The sequence below is a fragment of the Sinohyriopsis cumingii genome, chromosome 6 (assembly GCF_028554795.1).
Source record: "Sinohyriopsis cumingii isolate HCF-2022 chromosome 6, ASM2855479v2, whole genome shotgun sequence".
NCBI classification, from domain to species: Eukaryota; Metazoa; Mollusca; class Bivalvia; order Unionida; family Unionidae; genus Sinohyriopsis; species Sinohyriopsis cumingii.
This window is the reverse complement of record NC_142966.1, coordinates 127,296,456-127,312,251: the sequence shown is the minus strand read 5'-3', so window position 1 is coordinate 127,312,251 and position 15,796 is coordinate 127,296,456.

The following is a 15,796-nucleotide window of genomic DNA, read 5'->3' as shown; positions in this document are numbered from 1 at the left end:
CGGAACCTACAACGAAAACCCTTTTCAGTTTCAACATTACAACGTAGCCAAAATCGAAGTCAGTCGCGATGGCAAGACACTGTGTACACGATCCCTTGAGCCTAAGTTTGGTGACAGGAATTACTTGAGATCGTACTTGTCCCTGTACGAAGCCACCGGTCAGTTAGGAACCAACACCAGTCACGGGATTTCGTACGAGGATTATGCAGGAGGCTACACTTTGTGGGCTTTTGATTTCACTCCAGACCAAGGCAGCGACGAGGGACATTTCCACCCTATAAAATCCGGCCAGATTTGTGTGGAACTTCAATTCAGTACCTGCAGATAACACACTGAACGTCGTCCTGTATGCAGAATTTGACAATACGATAGAAATCAACAGTTTGAGAGAAGTCATTCTAGATTATTAGAAGCTATGGAAGACTGTTATCCCTCTTTACCTAGTGGAGAAACTTTGGACATGGAATGTGAGGAGACTGTGGAAAAAGAAGAATCCCAAGACAAAGACGAAGAAGTTATCATGATGAAGTCAAGATGGCCAGAACAAGAAGCCCGTTTAGTCTCCTGTTTTGCTACAGACCTGGCAGAAAAAATGAAGGAATTAATCAAGGAAGAGTGTTATGGATGTCACAACGATCATCCCAGTCAAATTCAACACGATAAATGTCTGATGCTGAGTCAAGAAGAAAAATTGGACGAGTATCTAGACGAAGCTTGGAGTCTCATCTCGAAAGAAGTCGTGTTGCATCAGTGGTATAAAGGCTTGCGTGAACATTCTTGTCCTCCATTAACGCCTCTGGAGATCCGTCGCATCGAAACTCTCGTGAACCAGGGTCCGAAGTCAGAGCTAAACGCCTTTTACTTGTCAGACATTTTCCAAGAGAAAATCAGGATCGAATTGATCACTTATCATTACCTGTGAAGAAAAAAAAAACACACAAATAAATGAATACCTGGGAACTTTATTACCTTTTGAACCACAGTTCGTACACTGCTTCTTGGCATCCTGTCGTCTGTGCTAAAGATAAACTCCCTCATCGCAAACCTCAAGACCATCAAGCTTATGTGATCAACACGGACGACAGTCATCTCCCAGGAACCCACTGGGTAGCCGTCTTTCCTCAAGAAGGATGTGTGGAATATTTCGATTCGTATGGATTACCCCCTTTGGAAGACGATATCATTGACTTTATGAGAAGAAATGCTCAGACCACACGATTCAAAAATGTGAAATTACAAGGCACAGATTCCTTGGTGTGTGGACAGTACTGTGTGTATTTTCTGCATCATCGCAGCTTGGGCTATTCCTTAGAACATTTAGTGACTCATTTTGATCCTCGTTCTTCTTTTAAAAACGATGTTAAAGTAGATAAATGGTTTTGTGACCATTATGCTTATATTTTGTCTCAAGCTAGGAAACGTAGTGTCCATCAATGGCCTAATGACTTCCAACAGTGGAAATCACAATTTCATTCACAACGTTGTCAGCGCTGTCCAAAATAATGTGTTAGTTGAAAACATGTTTTGAAAAAAATGTTTGATGTTATATTGTTTGATTATTGTTAAAAATGTTATAGTTGAATGTTAGTGTTAAGTGATTTTAAATAAAAAATATTGTTTTGAAGAAAAAATGCCTTTGTGGTTTGTTTTGCTATAGGAATCTTGATTCATGCTCTTTGACTTCTTACTATCCCTCTCATGACACTCATTGAACGTTCCGACTCAAAAACCGTGTAGGGATGTTTTCCTTCACGTCCGCGCTTTGACCATAAAACCGAGGGTAGTCTCCAGTCTAACCATCCATTGTCGACCCATCCTCCTACGAAGATGTGCTCTAGATTAGCTAAGCTAAACGAAGCCTACGTGAATTTGCATAGGGTCAGACACAGTCTGATACCGAAGCCAGAAGAGATAGAGAATGTGAGTGTTAAAAGTCACTGAAGACCTGATAGAAGAGCTCTTCAGAGAAGAAATTAACAGGGAAAAAGAAGAATGGACAGAGAAGTACAGACTTCAGAAACAGCAGAGAGAGCAGCAACAGCAACAGCAACCTGAACCTGACAGATTCTTTGTCGACTGTCGTATCGATACCAAAGAGTTCTTCTTCTCTTTCCGAAGAAGCAGACCTTATCCTGCGAGAAAGCCTATCGTCAGAGGAGGCCGCAATCTTAGAACCTAAAAGATGGCCATAGCTTCAAGTTAACATAAAAAAACAGCCCTTTCCAGGGCTACCCAAACCTCTGGAAAAGAAATAATTATGAATTTGCCAATGTGTAAATGTAGAGTAGTGTAAATAGAAACAGTCACTCTTTTCTGGTGTGATTGTATATGTTTATGTGTGTATGTGTGTGTGTGTGTGTGATTGTAAGAGATCAGGTACGTTTGTGTGGATAGTAGATTTTGGGTTTGATTTATGTATGTGGATAGTATATTATTTATTTAAATGAAAATTTTTAAATTAGTGATGGGTAGTATAAAAAGTGAGTGAGTGTTTCTTTTAGGTCCGTGCGTTGTTTGGTCATGATCTAGGTAATATAAGTTTTGTCTTAGGGGATGTTTTCCTTCACGTCCGCGCGTTTTAGACTATAATGTAGGTATTTTAAGTTTTGGGTTTTAGGGGATGTTTTCCTTCACGTCCGCGCTTTTCGTATAAATTGAAAACCGCTAGGCAGTCTAGCTACCCTTGTTGATTGATCAACACTAGAGAATGAACACCAGACTAGCTAAACTGTTAGAACTCCAGATGAATCTGAAATATGCCAGGCGCTTACTTAATGAACTGGCCGTGGAGGCCATCGTCGAAGAGGGAAGGATGAAAGAGGAGGAGGAAGAGAGAAGAAAGAAAGAAGAGGAGGAAAAAAGAGAGAGATCAGGTGTCACCCTATGATGAACCCTGTGTGCAAGGTGACACCTGAAGCAAGGACATCTCCCCAGCCTGTAGCTGCACCACAGCCACAACCACAACAGGAGATAAGGATGCCAATTCATCCTAGAATTAGAAATAGAAGAAGAGAAAGGGAAGTCTTCACTATTCCAGAGACAGAAGATTGGAATAGTGAAGCCACTCAACCCGCCTTTGCGCTTCCAGCGACAAGGGTGAATTGGCAAGGAGACTGGAGTCGGAGATGTGTGTGTGGTGCCAGACCAGGAAGGTGTCAGCATTAGATAGGTGCATCTGGAGTTCAAACAAACAGTCCTTTTCAGGGCTATCCAATACTCTAGAAAAGAAATAGCAATCAATTTGCCAATGTGTGAATGTGGAGTAGTGTGAAAATAAACACTCACTCCTTTCATAGTGTGGCTGTATGTGTTTATGTGTGATTGTATTAGCTCACGTACGTATGTAGGGGATAGTAGATTATTGGATTTTGTAAGTGTTATAGTAAGTTTGTGTGGATAATAGATTATGGTTATGATTTTGCTGCTTGGCGTGTGTGAATGGTATATTTTGGGTTTGTTTATTGCTGCTTCGCGTATGTGGATAGTAAATAATATGAGATGAGAAAAGTAGGGTATGTTTTCCTTCACGTCCGCGCGTTGTTTGGTCATGATCTAGGTAATATAAGTTTTGGGTTTTAGGGGGATGTTTTCCTTCACGTCCGCTCATTTCGTATAAGAACCCACAAAGTTCTTCGTTCGCACCATTCTACTGAATAACCGATTCAAGATGGAAGTGTCAGCGCTGTTTAATGATTTAAGAAATATTTACATTTGGATGATGGATGAGAATATGCCATTGAAAAGATAGAAAGAGAATGGAAGTTAAGAAAAAGTCTTGACTCTGTGAATGAACTAAAATTAGCAAGGAAGATGATAGAGGAGATGATAGAGGAAGAAGTTAAGATAATGAGAGGATTGATTCAACTAGAGTATGTCAGAGTAGGGACGATAAAAGAGTCTATGGAGAAGGTAAAAGTAGTGAGATACTATTTGGAAGAGCTAGAGAAATGGTCAGAGTGGAAGTTTGTGAAAAGGGGTAGTGAACAATTAAAGAAAGCAGAGGAACAGATGAAAAAGGTAATAGATGAAGAAGTGAAGAAAATCAAGGAAAGGTGGGCAAAAGATAGGAAAGAATAAGAGAATAGAAAGAAAAAGGAAGAATATGAGAGACTGAACAATAACTGGATAAAAATCCAACAGAAGTTTAGAGCGATGGGCCACCCTGACTGGATGCCAGAGAAGGAGAAGAAGAAGAAGAAAACAGGAATACTGGCAAAAGTGAGAACTTGGTGGAAGAAGTGGAGGAAATAAAAGAAGAAGATGATGATGAAACCAAAGGCCCTTTTCAGGGCCCCTTCATAGGTCTAGAAAAGACCTTGACTTTCATTGCCTACCCCCTTTTTTAAAAAAATGTCTGTTGTCTATATTGTGTGTGTGTGTGTGTGTGTGTGTGTGTGTGTGTGTGTGTGTGTGTGTGAGTGTTCTATCCCTCTCCCCTGTTCCATTTTCATAGACCCATAAGGCCGGGACCGTATTAAAATAGGGTCCCGACCCTGTTCCATTTCCCCTTGACGCTCAACAGACCCACCCTGTTCAATTTCCCTTGACGCTCAACAACCCCATATTCCCGTGTTAAATTCCCTTGACGCTAAACAGTCCCAGGGGTTTTTGTCCATGTTAAATTTACATAGACGCTAAACAGTCCCAGGGTGGTTAATGTTAAATTTACATAGACGCAAAACAGTCCCAGGGTGGTTTTTAATGTTAATTCCCCTTGACGCTGAATCGTCTCTATTCACTGCTGATCGATTTGAAAACGAATAATGTTTAATTTACATGTACTAGTATTTTGTATACTTAACGCACAGCTATTTAATGCATTGAGTGGAAATTGCAGCTACCTGATATCGATCCGTGTGCATTGAAACAATATAAAATGCTTTACAGTTATTTTTTCAAAATGGTTTTCAAGAAACAACCCCATGTAATGCTAATATTATATTACCAGATTACAATATTGACATTGATTTATCAAATACTTGTAGTTTTGTTAATCTTTGGAAACGAAATATAATAAGCAAATAGGGTTGGGAAGGGAAATCTTCATACGTGGCTAATTTTTCTTTCATTTCGCTATTCGGGGCGATAACGGAAACCACGAAAATGTGTCCCCCCCCCAAAAAAAAAAAATGTCTGATACAGCAGTATCTGATTGATTATTGGAGCGAATTAAATACGGATATTCACAGATATACTTGGGTAAAAACAAACGATATATAACAAGCTATGCTAGAATTTATATATATATTAGAACATCTATTAGTTAATGAAAATTAGGCATTAGGGTTTTGTTCGAACCTGGGTACACAGCATATCACTTTGGTGATTATTAAAAATTGAATTACAACAATTTCCAAATTTCCAAAGCGAAAAGACTTTTGGAAGCTCAGTATATATCAGTATATATATATATATTCATGTTCCTTTTGGTTAACTAGTTTTAGATGATCTATAACCTTCCATATATATATATATATATATATATATATATATATATATATATATATATATATATATATATATATATATATATATATATATATATATATATATATATATATATATATATATATATATATGGAAGGTTATAGATCATCTAAAACTAGTTAACCAAAAGGAACATGAAGTTGTACAACAATCAATATGCTGAAAAGCCACTTAATATTTCACATGATGAATGTCAAATATCACATTTAATAAATGATCAATTTTTTTAAAAACAATTATCATTAGAAATATGGGGTAAAACAATTTATTATGCAACATATAAGACAAAGGGGAGATAGATAAAAAGGAGCACAGTTATTAGAGGACATCAAAGAAAAAGAAACTTTAGAAAATGTTCTAGAACTGAGAATATAAAATCAAGAATTAATGCAATAATGGAGAAATAAATGAAAGGAGATATGATCCGTTAAAGAATAAAATGGACTGATGAAGGAGAAAAGGTTACTTCGAATATCTGCACCCTTGAGAAAAGAAATTATGTTAGTAAAGTAATGCTTATGTTAATAAGGAATGATGGGTCACTGACATTTGTAACAAACTATGAAATATTTTGTGCATTTGTGTAAATACAGGAAATTATGTTACATAAATACAAATGAACTTTTTAATAATATGAATGACGATATTCCAAAATGAGATAACGTGCAGAAACTATCATTGGAAGGCCCTATATCGTGTGAAAAAGCAATAAAATGGTTGTAACAGATGGCAGACAATGAACGTCCAGGTCAGATGGTTGTACTACTGAGAGTTTTAAGTTATTTTCAAATATTTATATTATTTTCTTCTCAGATCTATAAACCGTGTTACACTATAGGGGATATTTATCAACATATGATTAGGCTAAGTTTATGAAAAGTAGATCTTTTGGGGAAATCATTAGAACTTAAGGACTGATGTTTTACATTGAAAAAATACAAATTTCTGGTTTAGCCTTATTAATCAACTTTGATTATGTCATTGATTAATTTGTTTGTTCCTGCACTGAGAACGTCTAATACTTGATTAACTTTTGTAGATTCTATTATAAACTGAATATCAACCTTTTTAACAGGATAACATCACATGTTGTATTAGATAACTACGTCTCTTCTTGATTTTACATACAAAGAGTATGTAGGCAAGGAGACCACTTATCTCAATATATATTTATCTTATTTGCTGGGATAATGGCACACATGGCAAGAGGTAGTCATGAATACAAATTGATAATATATATAATTTGATCTCAATATGCAGATTATACCTTCTTTATGTTCTAAACAGGAATCGTAAATTATTAAAATCTGCTCGTGTTCTTTTATTTTACAAACTTGTTACGAGTCTTTGCTCTTAAAATAAGCAACAGAAAAGAGTGTAAAGCAACAAGCTTTGTAAATTTCAACAGATCGTGTATTTCCCTCTGCATACAAAGTGGAAAAGGAAAAAGTTATGGAATTTCAAACTAAATCCCAAAATAATCCTAGAACTACAGATACAAGTCCTAACAATTTAAATTTCTATAAAAGCTTTAATAGAAATCTAAATTAAGTCCAAAACTGAAAGTGTTGATCTGCCTGTGGCGGCCTGTAATGTGTTGTTGTACTAACAATCTTTTGTAGAAACACAATAATATAATTCCAGGTTTGAATTAATTATAAATCCCAGAAAATATCTGTATCTAAGATTATTGTTTTTAATGAGTACTATGTATTTCCATAGAAAACTCAACTTGAATTCAGCAATTTGAAGAAACAAATTCCAACCCAAATGAACTACTGCACACAACGATAATACAAATTGTTTCTGCTAGATCTTAAGCATGAATTACTAAGCTTTGCATTGATAAGATTATGTAATCCTCTACTTGACCTCAGGCCACAATTAACTTTTCTTAAACAAAAACATTACCTAGTGCAAAATAACCTTTTAGAAAACTCTTAATGTTAACAAGATAAAATGTTATTTATTATTAGAAAGTCTGTTGCTAAAATTATAATAGATAACCTGGACAATGTCAGGTGCTGTAGGTGAATTGTAGGGTATGCATTTGTTGTTTGTAGAATATTATAAAAAAATCAACAATTCAGGTCAAGCAGAAAATAAACTTGACTTTGGACAAGGTTAAGTCCAACGTCCAGTGGTACATTACAATAGCATAGAGTTAAAACAAATGACTAACAAATTATAAATATACATAACCAACTCGACAATCGATGGACTTTGAGTCAATATTGGTAAAACGAAGGTTATCTGGCTCCGAAATAAAGTTGAAAGTGTCGATAGATTTGGTCAGAGATATCAAATAAATTAATAGAGTCAGTGAATCTGCATTACTAGGTATGAAGTTTTTATCTACGCTTGAAAAATGGGTTGAAAACAATTAAAAATTATTAAACCATTCATCACAAAGATCTCTTACACCATTCGGTAGAATCAATGCTGTACAACGTTTGGCATTATCGAAAATTGATATCCATGCCATCGCCATCAAAGAAAATTCTATATAAAAAATAACAATATCTGCCATAAATATATATGGTATAATTCAGTTGATAACATCAGAAGAAAAATAGTCACTAATGATTGTGATTCGCGAGATCTGAGAATGATAGATGTATTTGCATTTGTAGAAATAATAAAAATAACTTGAATTAGACGACTCACAACCGCATCTACAAAAGAAATAAATAATAATAATCTTTGAGGCACTTGCGAATATCATTTCATTTCCATCTGTTTGGTGTAGATTATCTACAACAAACAAATTAGGTTACGTAATGGATTTTGGAGAGATGCTGATTACGCATGGAGCAACTTTGAACATACCGTTACAGTTGATTCAGTAGCTGATTTTTCACATAGTCTCCTACGGTACAACTGCAACAATAGAATAACTGGTGAAATTTTTTTTTTTTTAAAATAAAATAAACATGTAATTGAAAGACTGGACAAAATTTGTTTCACTGATTACTTACTGCAATTCATTATAATTCCACTTTATATACTACGTGTCTGGAAAGAAGATATCACGCCAATACTCTGGAACGGCATATTTACACACAAACAAAACTGGTGAATCTGATGAAGACGGCGAAGACAGCAAGGCTCGCTTAAGTATCGCGACAGCCTTCAACGTAAGAACATTAGCTGGACAATACAGAGGTCCCAAGCATGTACAGTATCATTTATAATATAAATATCCAAAACATATTACGTTATTTATTCATAATCTATATGGATACGATTCTCATCAGGCTAACAAAGCTTTTTGTTGGCAGCAATCACAACCAACAGGTAACAAAAATACCAGGAAATGGTGAAACGTATGTTTCATTTACTAAAGATTTTATACTTGATGGATTCCAAAACACTATAAAGAAGTTTTTCAAGAAAGGAAAAATAATATTTTGATATACTGTAATTGTCGGTTTATGCATTAATCACTAAACCAACTTGCTGGAAAAGTAAATGATGATAAATTCACGGGAAAAAAGGTATTTTAAAGAATTTATACCTAGTTATTTGAGAAAATATATTTATCCATACGAATACACTGATTCATATGAAAAATTTCAAGAAACTGCATTAATAGAGATCTTTTATTGATGCTCAGCGGATCGGCAGTTAACGAAGAGGATTACCGGCATGTAAAAGATGCAATGACACATTTCAAATTAAATACTCTTGACGATTTTCATGGCTTTAATTAATTAGTGTTGTGTAGTACTTTTGAAGACTTTATATCTATGTGTGTGAATAATTTACAAATAAACATATGAAATTATTTTACTGCAGCTTGCTAATTTGAAAATAGGTAAAATTGAATTAAAATTGCTAACATATTCTGATATGTTTTTTATGGTTAAATATGTACTCAGAGGAGGAATAAATATGGTACCAGAAGATACCCTAAATTAAATTAAGTAATATGTTGATGAGAATGATACAATAACAAATGATAGTGGCTGTGACAAAACTAAACAGAGTTATAGCAGACTTGAACGACAACAATTCGTACGACTGGGTCATGTGTCAGACAAAGACTATCGGAAACTTTAAATAGGCAAGCAAACAAGACATAAACTTATTCGAAGAGAATGTAATATCTTGGAGTAATAAAAATTAACTTGGATGAATTTTAGAAGCAGGTTTAGAAGCACCAACAGGTGTGCTTGACCAGTTTAAAGATTACCCTCAGCTAAACAATGATGTTTTATCTCCGTTGCAAAAGCAATTGACAGAAAAGAAAAGGGGGGTTCGAACTGTCAGTACCTAAAGAAATGTGTCCGTGAAAAAACAACAAAAAAGTAACATGTTATTCACGTGATTTGAAGAGGTGTGTTTAATCAGGAATAAAACTAAACCAATATTTAAGCATTTATATTCAATCCATAGCCGTGGATGAGATCATACATAGATTTTAATGCATCTTTCAGACACAAGGCGAGCAATGATATCGAAAAGGAATTTATTTTGTTTTGCCTTTTACTTGATGAATAATTCTGTCTTTGGCAAACAGATGGAAAAATAGGGAAAAGAGAACTAATGTTAAAATACATACACATGAGAAGAAATATTTTACACTTCAAAATTATACTTTACGAATAACAATAATCGATGACAATATAGTATTAGCTAGTTTAACGAACAACACAAAAAAAAATTAGCCAAACCAATTTATGGTGACATTATATTTCTAGAATTAAGTAAGTAAGCAAGTAATGTAACTGATGCACGAGTTTTACTTTAAAAGAATAAAGGATATGGATGGTGACAAAATAAGTTATTTCTATTATAGAAAATCAGTACGCTAACGTTGAAACAAAAAACGTCTATAATGACACAAAATACAATATCAAGTTATGAAGCAATCGATTAAAAAAGATACCATTCATGTACCAGTAGCTAACAGGAAATTTGCTGGATTCATTGATATAAGTGGCTTACGAATACAGAAAAACGTGTGGTCTTAGTGGTAAACTCTATGCTTTAAAAACTTAAGAAAAATCTTTTAAAACAAAATAAGCATGAGAGCTGAGAAATCTGTTCTTAAAACAAATCTAAAATTAGATATGCATAAGATTTTTTATTCAATCAAACTATAAATCACAAAAAGTTTATTCAGATCAAATCAACATGGGAGATACGATGACTCTATAATTAAAAACACACTTTCTCCAAATAATGATAAACGTTAACATGAATGCACTACTATATAGCACGATTCTATTTTGAAATAATAGTTAATAAATGGACAACAAAACATTTACAAAATATGACGAAAAAATAACGACAGATACATTTGGAAAATTCAAAAGTAATATAAAGATTGTAAATGTGCGTTCAACAAAGTATACTATTTAAAGAACAAACACCAGATACAAGAATACGAAGACAAATATTATAAGGAATAAAAGAAATACCGGATAAAATAATAATATGAAAACATAAGGGAAATTATTAATGATCGTAAATGAAAGTATTAGAAAGCTAATCATTAAATAAAGATTTTTATGACAAAAACTAATTCATGAAATAATAGACTGCATACTACACTTAAAAAGAAACCCAGTACTTGTCTTGGATTTCTATGTGTGCCTTTTCTACAATTTGCAACTCAATGGTTAGAATTTTATAAACTTGCAGCTACACAAAATCAACACATATATCATTAATTCTTTGTACAAGTTTTGACTTCTAATTTCCTGATTAACAGAAAGTTGATTTAGCTGAAGAAACATACGTTTCGTTGAAGTAACAGAAAATCTATCAAAAGGCAGTGGAATGGTATTAGATGTAGACTTAGACATACACAGTATTTTAGTAAATGCACTTGAAGGTGTAGTAATCAGCTTGAAGGTGTAGTAATCAGCTTGAAGGTGTAGTAATTAGCTTGAAGGTGTAGTAATCAGCTTCTAAATCAAGGGATACTCGGGATGCATTGGTAACTTTGTAAGTTTACTCAGTTTCAGTTTTTTCAAGACTTTGTCATTCATCAAATTGTATGTGATTTATGTCAATACTAAGCAAATGTTTTGTCTCGACTACAACATACATAACCCATTATTTAGGTATCTATCTCTCTATCTATCTCTATGTATCTATTTATCTATTCCTCTATCTATCTATCGATATATATATATATATATATATATATATATATATATATATATATATATATATATATATATATATATATATATATATATATATTTATTTATTTATTTATTTATTTATTTATCTATGTATCTCTCTCTATCTATTTATCTTTGTATCTCTCTATCTATCTATATATTTATCTATCTATGTATCTCTCTCTATCTATCTACCTACCTACCTATCTGCTACCTATCTATATATCTATGTATCTATCTCTCTATCTATCTATATATCTATCTATTTATCTATCTATGTATCTCTCTATATCTATCTATATATCTATCTATCTATTTGCCTATATATATATATATATATATATATGTGTGTGTGTGTGTGTGTGTGTGTGTGTATGTATCTATCTATATATGTATCTATCTATCTATCCATCTACTTACCTACCTACCGACCTGTCTAACTACCTACCTACCTGATATTATCTATCTGTCTATCTATCTATCTATCTATCTATCTACCTACCTACCTATCTACAAACTTGCATACATACACATTAACTACCTACAGAGAGAGAGAGAGAGAGAGAGAGAGAGAGAGAGAGATAACGTCATACAAGTCAACATTGATAACAGTGGGAGAGTACACTATGACCGCCCAGATCATGTTGCACGATCTTTGCACAGTAGCATAATTGTTCTTCTTGTCCGACATTTTTACATCACTCTTATGAACATACATACATACATAGATACATACATAGATACATATATATATATATATATATATATATATATATATATATATATATATATATATATATATATATATATATATATATATATATATATATATATATATATATATATATATATATATATATATATATATATATATATATATATATATATATATAATGTGCGTGAATGCGTGCGTGCGTGTGCGTGTGTGTGTGTGTGTGTGTGTGTGTTTGTGTGTGTGTGAAGGCACCCGGCGTACTGAACTTGTTGCTGCATAATATGTCATATACATTTATTGGCTGGTTCAAAGAAGCAAAACAATTACAACAAAATATTCAGAACGTTTCCAGAGTCCCTCATACAAATTCAAACTCTCCTAGCTTCAGAATTTCTCATCTAATTTTCGTGATATGTTCAGCACATGTTAGGAGTGTGTTACTTTCAGCTGAAGTTCTTGCCTTGAGAAAGATTATTTGATAGATGTATTTGTAAATTAACAGCTAGCTTCGCTCAGGTGATCTATCTGTTTCAGATTATTAAACAGTACTGACATCAATTTATCATACACTTTGATATAGCTTTTTCTGGCTTAGATTGTTTTTTTTTTTAAATATTAGATCAGCAGTTTTGGGGGATATATTATTATCAGTCCTGTCCGTCAGTATGTCCGTCTGTACGTCTGTTCTTATAATCTGAACTAGGTCTTCGTCTATTGAGTTTGAATTCTGTCTTTGCCTACTGTGCCTGAACTAGGTCTTCGTCTATTGAGTCTGTACTAGATCTTCGTTGATTGAGTTTGAATTCTGTTTTTGCCTATTGAGTCTGAACTAGGTCTTCGCCTATTGAGTGAAGGTAATTATATTTGGTACAATGTATACAATACTGACTACACAAGAATGGAGGTTTCAGGTCATGTATGTAACGTGGGGGAGGGCGAGGGTCAACAAATAAAGAAAGAGTTTATTTTCTTCCGTCTCAAATTGACCAATACGTCTAACGCGTGCAACAAAACGTTTACCCATAATCTTTCCTTAACAGGTGAGTTGAAATGACATTATTCCAAAATGTCTTCTTGAGGAGATAAAAAAAAATCACAGAACTTAAGCAGGACGAAACAAAAAAGAGATGGATGCCGTGACAGAAATGTGACTTTTTTGTTGCTGCTGTGCTGTGGGGGAGGCGGGGTCGTTTCCAGTTCGTTCACTATTTGATTCTTTCATTATCAGCTACCCTTTCTCGTGACACGCCAAACACAGCAAAATCTCCATCCGTAAATCGGAGAAGGTGGAATTTACGATCAAGGAAGAGTCTGTTCAACCTTTGAACATTTGACCTTAAACTTCGACCGAATCCTCGAGAGTGGGGGGGGGGGGGGCTGCAGGCAGGGTTGTCAAATATTATATCCAGTGCAGATGGGGTTATGGCCGACTGGCGAACAGAAGGACGGAGGACGCACGCTACAGGGATATATCTATCTATCTAGCTAGCTAGCTAGCTTCCCGCCAGTTAGTCTATATCATTCTTTACTTATTTTTGAAAAATATCTCAATTTCCACAGGGAACTGTCCATCATCCATCATTACCGTCACAAAAGACCAAAGTCCATTCAACACTACAAATGAATAATGACATTCCTGCTGTAATTCAGAGAGGTACTCCGAGTACTGACATTTTAACCGCATTTGAACTTGTATGTAAATGTTCCCACTTAATGACAAGAATCTGGATCCAATCTGAGAGAAATCGTAACACTGGCATTGTCACTAATTCAATATGACGGCGGCGGCGGCAGTCCTAAACAAAAACAAGGGTCGCTGGTTTCTGACCTTAAATGGCCCTTTAGAAACCTTAAATCAATCATACGTCACCTAAATCAGTCAATTAATGCCCATGTAGGCTTAATCTCTCTCGCTTTGCGCATATAAACCAATTAATGGGGCATCTTTTGTTTTACGTCGTATTATGTTTGAACCTAATGTCAGAGATCATTAATTCAGGCTGAGCGTGTTAGCAGGAAGACAAATAGATTAGAAAGAAGCTCTTTTCTTTCTTCTCTTTTTTCCTGCTCACTATAATACGTTTAAAAAAAGAAATTACTTTATCAAATTTCCCTAAAGCAGTAACGAAGCAATACATTATTGGTACTCAGCAAAACTTTATTATGTCACCCCCTTAAAAATTTGTTTTATGAGTATTTTGCTCAAACCCCCAAAACACACGCACATATGTGCACAGGGTTTCTTTGACTCTAGCTACAACACTGGTTAAAAGTGTGATGAACGTAGTTTATTCTCGTAAATTCTCAAAGTGATTTCTTTATTTCTCCTTATCTCTCTCTCTGACAGTTTGTATGTATGTATGTATGTATGTATGTATGTATGTATGTATGTATGTGTGTGTATGTATAGATGGATGGATGGTTGGATGCATTTATGGATGCATGCATGCAGGTAGGTAGATAAGCAGATGTGTAGGTAGAACATTAATACATAGGTAAGCAGAAGATCAGGTTGGTATCTCTCTATACATCCATCCTTTCCACTATAAATCCATCCATCCATCTACATAATTGCGTACCTACAGAACTAGATGTTTCTTCGAGTGTCTTGTTTAGAAATTGCAGATTGATCAGTGCATGAATAACGAGTCCAGTAGAGATACATTCTACCACAATGAACTCAATAGCTGGCAAAATATTAAACTCTATGCTAATTTGTCTTTGTATGAAAACCATTATATTAAATCAGTTATATATAATATGTGTTTTGTAATCCGATCATGAAGGGTATCAAAACATAACGAACCTTTTGGCAGTGAAAACGTCAGCGTCGTATCCATACTTGCTACTATTACAAACATCCCTTAGGGAACCAATATTCTATACGTTGTCTCTGATTATACAGACGCTGAAATGGATCGAAACCGAATTCGTGGTCGAAATGGTTTGGGAGTCACAATATTCAGGATTGGCATTAGACAGGTGTTACATGTAAGGTATGTTTGAAATAGTTTCTTATCTGTTTGATGCGTGTGTCAAACTATTTGTATGTGTTGTTCGCAGTCATCGCAAGACATTAAACACGGCCTTGCCTTCACCTATTTTTATGTATCATGTCCATGCCTTTACCTATTTATATACAAGTGATGCATTTGAAGTTGTTTTTGGGGTTTGGGTGGGGGTGGGGATGGGCTGAAATAATGTCAGTATCCGTTCCCGTGATGTCCGGAGCGTAGGTCTTGCGTGATTCGCTCTGCATCTGGCAGCTGAGGATTCGTGTCTTAATAGATGAGAAGTTTTGTCATAGTTTTATCGAAGACAGTGTGTGTGTGTGTGTGTGTGTGTGTGTGTGATATTTAACGTAGCTTAACAATTTTTCAGTCATGTCGCTATGATGTCTGCAGTGCGTCAGTTTATAGTCATGGCTAGCACTGGGGCATCATGCTGCAAACATGTA